General features: G+C 32.7%; 1 pseudogene; it reads right to left on the reverse strand.

Moving 5' to 3' along the window:
- Positions 1-312: 312 nt before the first annotated feature.
- LOC108466611 (serine hydroxymethyltransferase 1, mitochondrial-like) lies at positions 313-2,716 on the reverse strand (annotated as a pseudogene).
- Between the last annotated feature and the right edge of the window lie 6,067 nt (positions 2,717-8,783).

Here is an 8,783-nt window from a genome sequence, read left to right on the forward strand (position 1 = left end):
TTTAATAAATTAAAATAAAATAAAATAAATAAAACAAAAATAAAAAATAATATTTTCTTATTTTTGGCTTTTTACCAAGTCAATAAAATTTGACAATTACTTGGATTTCTCTATCTTTTTTATTTAACTCCAATTTAATGATTATCTTTTAATTTAACCATTTTTAACTTATTTTCGATTGGTTGCATCATTTGACTTTATTTATTTGATTATTATTTTGTTCGGGTAAAAGTCAAAATTAGCTATTACACCAGAAGACTGCAGAGTCGCCACGAAATCTTTCAACTTTGTCCCTGGTTTACAAAACCCAACAGTATGTACCTAAAGATCAGCAGTAATATTCAAGCAAGAGTAGGATCGGGAATCGAGGATAAAGGCTTGCAATAATAACCTTTAGTTTCGGCCTTGATTTTCAGTGCCAAGTTTACGGTAGCATCGAAGTACTCGGCTACCTTAACAAAGTCTCCCTCGATAAATCCCCTTGATCAAAGAGCTGGGGTACCTGAAATGCAATGGGATTCATCTAAGAACAACATTTACAGTATGAGGCTTTACCCATTCTGATGCCGCCACGAACCATAGCCGACACGTCTCCTGGTACCGTATTTTTGTTTGCTGCAATATGAACTGCTTCCAACACCTTTTCAACCCTGGATCCATCAATTCCCTATAGAGAAGACACTATAAAAGCTTAGCTACATGATATGGTTCATGCTATAAAGCACAACAATGAAGATTCTACTCTACGACCTTGTTCTTCAAGTTAACCAACACTAGATGGTTCTCGGTTCCACCAGAAACAAGTTCGTATCCCTTTCTGGCCAGGGTCTGCAAATTCAGTGGTTAAAAAACGACTTCATATACAAAGAGTAAGTTCTGCTATATCTTGCATATGATACCTGCGCAAACTTCGAGCAATTACTAAGAACTTGCTCCTGGTAGGCCTTATATACTGGAGTTGTTGCCTGTTTCAGTGCAACAGCTAGACCAGTAATCGTGTGATTGTGTGGACCGCCTTGAAGTCCAGGAAAGACTGCCTGATTGATTTTGTCTTCATAATCATACAAAACCACTTTCCCCTGTTTGTTAATCTCTTTCACTCCTTTTCTGAAGAAAATCATAGCTCCACGAGGTCCACGAAGCGACTTGTGAGTTGTGGTGGTCACAACATCGGCATACTCAAAAGGTGAAGGTATAACACCAGCTGCAACCAAACCACTTATATGTGCCATGTCTGCTAACATTATTGCCTTTTGCTTGTCACAAACCTGGTCAATACAAAACAAACATGACATCCAACATGATCAAAGCAGATAGGCTCAGATAAAAGTAAAGAAGGTTACCTTCCGGAGACGCGCATAATCGTATTGACGGGCATAAGCACTAGCACCAGCAACTATTAATTTTGGCCTAAAAATAGTTGCACTCTTCTCCAACTGAAATCAGAAACTTGGGTGTCAAGAAAACCGAATTCCGGCATGAGAAAATGAGAAGTGATGAAATAAATACCTGGTCATAGTCAATGTAACCGGTGCTCTCATTCAATCGATACGGCATTGTCTCGAAAATTATAGATACGGTGATATCTTTTTGGTATCGGTCTACCGATCACAAAAGCAACTATGTAAGGGCATATTTTAAAGTGTAGCAGAATTAAGGTATGCAAATTTAAAGTACCTGATAACCATGAGAGAGATGTCCTCCATGAGGAAGATCAAGAGCCATGATTCAATCATGAGGTTTCAATAGCGCGGTGTATACTTGGAAGTTAGCCGGAGAACCAGAAAGCGGCTGCACGTTCACTGCCGTGCAACATGCATATACCATTACTAATCTGTAAATACATCTGTTAAACAACTATTACTATAAACCTTACCTCCTCATTTTTGAGGATCCAATCTGAATGCTTCGAGAGCGCGGTTCTGACATAACGTCTCGGCCATGTCGATGTACCTGTAAGTAGGAAGTAAAAAACATCACTCAAACAGCCGAAGTCAACATAAATTTACTCAGTATGGTCACATGAACAACACAAAAAGATTAGCTAACATTGTAACATACTTATTGCCTCCATAGTATCTTGCACCAGGATACCCTTCACTGTAATTGTTAGTCGTGATAGAACCAACTGCTTGCATCACCGACACCGATGTGAAGTTCTCCGATGGAATGAGTTCAAGTCCCTTTTATTAAGACCAAACAGCTTTCAATTAAACTAACATTTAATGGCGGATAATTTAGCATGTAATTTTAGTCCATTGGGGAGCTTTTTGAATGGAGGTACCTTCCATTGGCGAGCTTTTTCAAGCTCGATGATATCAGCAATTTCAGGATCAACGACTTCAAGTGGAGCATTTAGTTGCTTTGGCCACTGTAAACAGAGCTGCACCCACCAAATAAAAAGATTAATATGAACGGAGAGAAAAACAAAGTAAAATTATACGTAGAAGAAAAGATGAAAGAGAAGAAACCATGTAACAGTGGGAGGTGGCATTGGAAAGGGGACGAAAAGGCTTATCAATGGAAGAGGAGAGTCGACGAAATGCCATTGCCACGGCCATTTTCCTTTACTTTTGGTTGTTTTTTGTTTATGGGGGACTGAAGCTGTGGAGGAAGATCGCTTGGCTGAATTTGGGTGGGAAGGAAAATGGGAATCTATGTTTTATGATTTGCTAAGGTTTTTTAGTTTGTGGCATTAAGTGAGGATTAGACTTTGGTGGCTGAAAGCCAGTTGTCGAAAATTGTGGGTTTCAATCGGAAGTCATTTTCTTTTCCCATTATTTTCTCTGACACTTTCTCTCAAACCAAACGTCTTCTGTCTCTCTAACGAGTACCACTATCTTTCTATTCTAACGGGAATAATTATAAATTTAGCACTTTTGAATATTAGTCAATTTTACTTTTACTTTTTAAAATTAAATTTGGTTCTCAAAATTTTTAAAAAGTTTAATTCCATCGTAAATATTTTAAAAGAATTAAATTATTATTTTAATAAAAATATTGATTAAAATATTAATTTTTTAATATAACAATTCCTATAAAAATTCACTGTATAATTCATGTTTTTTTTATCAAAATTCATTTTCTTTAATTTTTATTTTTGAATGTTTTTATATATTTTTAAATTATTTGTTGATGTGATTTGTAAAATAAATAGTGTCATGTAATATTAAGTACACATAAATTACTACGAGGTTTGCCACGCCAATATTGTTAAAAATTAATATTTTAATTAACATTTCATTAAAATTGATTTGATTCTTTTAATAAGTTAACGACTAAATTTAAATTAATAAAAAATAAGTGTTAAATTAAAAAATGTAAATATTAAAATATAAATTTATCATATAACACCCTACCCTTAACCTGATCAACGAACTTAGATATAGGATGTAGCAATCATCACCAAAACAACTCAAAAATAGGCAATAAATCATAATACCAAAGCCAAACAAAAAAATCGTGACATATTAATGAGCAAATAAAGTGTTAAATGCATGAACAAGATATTAATAGAGCCCACACGCAAAAGTTTGTGATCAAGGTCAATAAAAATTGGAGTCAAGTTATGATTTTTGAGATAAAATATTAAAATATAGGGTTATGTCTCGAAACATGCTTCCATGTTTCATCATTTTTGTTTCAAAGTTTGAAATCTCAAGACAATGACTCTTATATCTTGAGACAAGTCCTTAAATCTCAAGACATTAGATTGAATTTTCAATACTTTAATTTCAATTTTCTTTATCTCAAAACTTGACGCTATATGTTTCTTATATTTTATATGATTTATGGTGTATTTCTAGTTTTGAATTTCAATTATGGGATTGATATTATTTTAAGATAAAAGTTGTTGATGTGTCATGTAATAACATTATCTGCTTATCGAAATTTTAAGTATGTCGTTCAATATTGTTGTCATTTCTACATCAAAAGTTTAAAATTTTAAGAATATATATTAAATTATGACACACTCACAATATGGGATAAACAAGCAATATATGTCGATTTTTTTATTGGCAAAAAAGAGGTCATTTTTTTTTCAAGATTTAGAAAATAGGCTGATTTTAGAGAGAGTGTGTGAAAACGTATGTCGTTCGATATTGTTGTCATATTTGCATCAAAAGTTCAAAACCTTAAGAATATATATTGAATTATGGCACACTCATAATATGGGCTAAACAGGCAATATATGTTGATTTTTTTATTGGCAAAAAATAGGTCATTTTTTTTTCAAGATTTAGGAAATATGCTGATTTTGAAGAGTGTACTGGGCACACATTCACACACTCTCTCCTCGGCCACCGATTTGTTAAGAGTTTTTAGGGTTAGGGTTTTTTTATTTAAGAATTAGGGTTTTCATTAGTTTAGGATTTTTTGAATTTTTATTTTTTTGAATGTTTTTATATATATTTAAATTATTTGTTGATGCGACGTGTAAAACAAATAATGTCATATAAGCATCAAGTATACATAGATTACTACGTGGGTCACCATGCCAATATCGTTAAAAGATTAATGTTTTAGCTAACATTTTTGTTAAAAAGTGGTTTGACTCGTCTTTTAAAAGGTTAATGACTAAATTTAACTTAATAAAAGAGTAGGTGTCAAATTGAAAAAAAATATAAATATTAAAAACTAAATTTATCATATAATATAGGATGTCACGTTCGTCACCAAAGCAACTCAAATAGGCAATAAATCATCATACTGAAGCCAAACAATAAAAAAAGTGACATATAAATTAATAAGCAAATAAAATATTAAATGTATTAACAAGATACTAATTGAGCCTACACACAAAAGTCCGTGATCAAGGTCAATTAATAAAAATTGGGGCTAAGTTATGATTCTTGAGACAAAATATCAAAATATAGGGTTATGTCTCGAGACAAGCCTCTATGTTTCACAATTTTTGCTTCAAAGTCTGAAATTTTGAGACAATGACCCCTACGTCTCAAGACAAGTCCATAAATCTTGAAACACTAGACTGAATTTTCAATACTTTAACTTTGATTTTCTTTATCTCAAGACTTGACACTCTATGTTCCTTGTATTTTATATGGTTTGTGGTGTATTTCTAGTTTTGAATTTCAATTATGGGACTAATATTATTTTAATATAAAAGTTGTTGATATGTCATGCAATAACATTATCTGCTTGTCAAAATTTTAAGTATGTCGTTCAATATTGTTGTCATTTTTGCATCAAAAGTTCAAAACCTTAAGAATATATATTAAAGCATGGTACATTCACAATATGGGCTAAATAGGTAATATATGTCGATTTTTTATTGGCAAAAAATAGGTCATTTTCTTTTTCAAAATTTAGGAAAATAAGTCAATTTTGGAGAGAGTGTGTGAAAGTATGTCCAGCTGGGTGTCCTTTCACACTCTCTCTTCTCGACCACCGACTTGTTAAGGGTTTTTTTGTGTTAGGGTTTTTTTGTGTGAGAATTAGGGTTTTCATCGGTTTAGGGTTTTGAGAGTAAAACTGTAAAAGTTTATAGGTAGATTTGACGGGTTGAGGATACGATAACTCCTCTGAAAACACATACATTTCATATATCATGTAGGGATAAGAACAATACCTTATAAACCCATCCTATGGAAGTCAAGTTTCGGGGTGGCAGTACTTGATATGGTCACGAGTAGAAGTCTAAGTGAAGGTCCCAGTCAGCAGCCGTTGTAAAGCCCCCACGCCCGAAACCGTCGCCAGAGTCGAGCTTGAGGAGTTAACGAACATAATTTATCAAATTAAGAACTTCAAATCTTTTGTTTCTACATTCACAGCTTTCTAGCTACTCGCGTCACAGTTACAAGAAAAATCATATCTCGAGTTAGGAAACTTGAAATTAATATCCGTAAATTTTCCCTAAATCTAGACTCATATATCTATTTAGTAATTTTTTTCTAGAATTTTTGGTTGAGCCAATTAGTACAGTTTATTAGTTAAAGTCTCCCCTATTTCAGGGTTTCGACTGCTCTGACATCTGTGTATTACGAATCAGATATCTCTCTATACAGAATTTAAATGACTACGAGGTTTGTTTCTCTTAAAACTAGACTCAATAAGGAATCTGTAAATATAAATAATGACTTCTAATTATTTTTTTACAATTTATTATGAATTTTTAAAGTCATAACAGAGGATCTAGAAATCACTCTGGCCCTGTTTCACAAGGTTTCAAATATCTCATAAAGTATAATTTATATGCCAGTTTTTTTTTTATCCATATGAAAATAGACTCATTAAGATTCAATTTCATAACTTGCTCATCATTTAATTCCATTTATACTATTTTTAGTGATTTTTCAAATTCATGTCATTGCTGCAGCAATATTCTGTTTTAAGGCAAATTTCATCTTTTCATGAGTTGTTATGAACTAGATAACCTATTAAACTTCCATGATATCAAACATGATCTAAATTTAACCATCACCATGACTTATCAATATCAAACATTTTCTCAACCAATCATGGCCATATCATAAAATTATTTACACAAAATAAATATATTGCTATACATGCCATACTTAAGTTTTACAAGCCATTTACCCAGATGAAAGTCCTTTGGATAGTGTGATCGAACCTTGACCCGTCCGATTCCCGAGCTGGCTTGTTCAAAACTACAGTAAATAAAGAGGAGGAGTAAGCATAAATGCTTAGTAAGTTCATATGTAAATAACAAGTAACATAACAATACAAATATACCAAACAACTTTAGCATGGTATCACCAAAACATATATCATATTTCTAAACATCATTCATCATCTTACTACCTTATCGTTGTTGTATCTATTATCAACCCGAGGGTTAAGAACATACCTGTCCAAAGTGTCCATTTCACAACACTTACCAAAACGTCGCTTGCATCTTAAGTGTTCTTTCATTTCACTAGAAATTTCACCCGTTGAACACATCGGAATACAACTCGGATACACGGATAATTTGCACATAAGTGCCTCATATGTAATCAAGAAATCATGTAACCCGCCCCTAAGTGAACTCGGACTCAACTCAATGAGCTCGGGCATTCGCATCCATAAGTGAACTCGGATTCAACTCAACGAGTTCGGATGCCTAGTTACATTTCACGAACTCGGACTCAACTCAACGAGTTCGGACATTCGCATCCATAAGTGAACTCGGACTCAACTCAACGAGTTCGAATGCTCAACCATCCTAGTGACATGTCACTTGTATCCTAATCTATTCCTAAGGTTCAAGCGGGCTTTTTCCCTCGATCTCACATTTGCCGTCTTCCATGGAATATCGGAACCGATACTCGGTAGCAATTCATATTTATCAAGTAGTAAACATAATTTGCATATTACTCAATATTAACCACAAAGCATAATATTTCACGATTAAAAATCAGCATATCATATAATTAACATTAATAACTTAAAAATAACATTTATGCTACATTATTTACACATGAACTTACCTCGTATGCGAAAATGGCTACTTTTACCATTTCGTCCACAACTTTTATTTTTCCATTTTAGCCCGAATTTCAGTTTTCCTTGCTCTATCATTTAAAATATAGTCTAATTAGGACTCACATTATTCAAATTGACCCAAAATCATATTTTGGCAAAATTACAATTTTACCCCTAAACTTTTGCATATTTACACTTTTGCCCCAAAGCTCGTAAATTAAACTTCAGCCTATTTTCTTATGTTTTATGACATGCTGATCATTTTTCCCTTCTATGGAAACATCAAATTCTCACTCTAACATGTACTTATGACTATTAGGTATTTTTACCGATTAAGCCCTTTTGCTCGTTTTCACTTAAAACCGAGTAGTACAAGTTGTCTAACATAATTTAAAACCTCATATTCTATCATAAAACACCAAAATACACAAATTTCACCTATGGGTATTTTTCCAAATATGAACCCTAGGTTGAATTATTGCTAGCATAAGCTTAATAGAGCTACCGGGACTCCAAAAACGTAAAAATCATTAAAAACGAGGCTAGAACGGACTTACAATGTAATACCCCATACCCGTACCTGAGACCGGGATAGGATACGAGGCATTACCGAGATTTTCAGAATAATTTCAATTAATTTATATTATTTAGTATTCATTTTCATGTTTCATGTAACATTCTTTTCATATATTCAAAAAAAAATATCATATAAAGTACGATACAATACTTAAATTTTCATATTTACATGCTCATGCAGGATATACGAACCTACCTGACTAAATTACAGAAATACCAAGATTTAGGGGCATATTGGTGATTTACCATATTCCCAAATTTCACCCAATCTTAAATTGATAATTTCATTCAATTTATTAATTTAGATAATAAAACAATTTATTCCTTTCAATTTAGTCATTTTTGACATTTTTACAAAATTACCCATAAAGTTTTACTTTTATTCAATTTAGTCCTTGAGCCAAAAACATACAAATTAGCCATGCTAGCTGAATATTCATACATATTTTTCCTCCTCCTCCTCTCCATTCCACATCCTTAGTATAAACAACACACTTGTAGGTAACATTATCCATAATTTTCACTATCTACTTATGTGAATATTCAAGCTGTCCATCTGTGTCATAGTCACTAAATTATTTTTATCTTGAGATACAAAACTCAAAATTAAGATCCTATAATTTTCCCTGAAGCTAGACTCATATACCTTATTACTATAAAAATTTCATAATTTTTGGTTGGGCCAATTAATACAGTTTATTCATTAAAGTCTCCCCTGTTCTGCTGTCTGACAGTTCCGACCCTTCTTCACTAAAAATTAA

This window comes from Gossypium arboreum, chromosome 2 (assembly GCF_025698485.1).
Source record: "Gossypium arboreum isolate Shixiya-1 chromosome 2, ASM2569848v2, whole genome shotgun sequence".
Lineage (NCBI taxonomy): Eukaryota > Viridiplantae > Streptophyta > Magnoliopsida > Malvales > Malvaceae > Gossypium > Gossypium arboreum.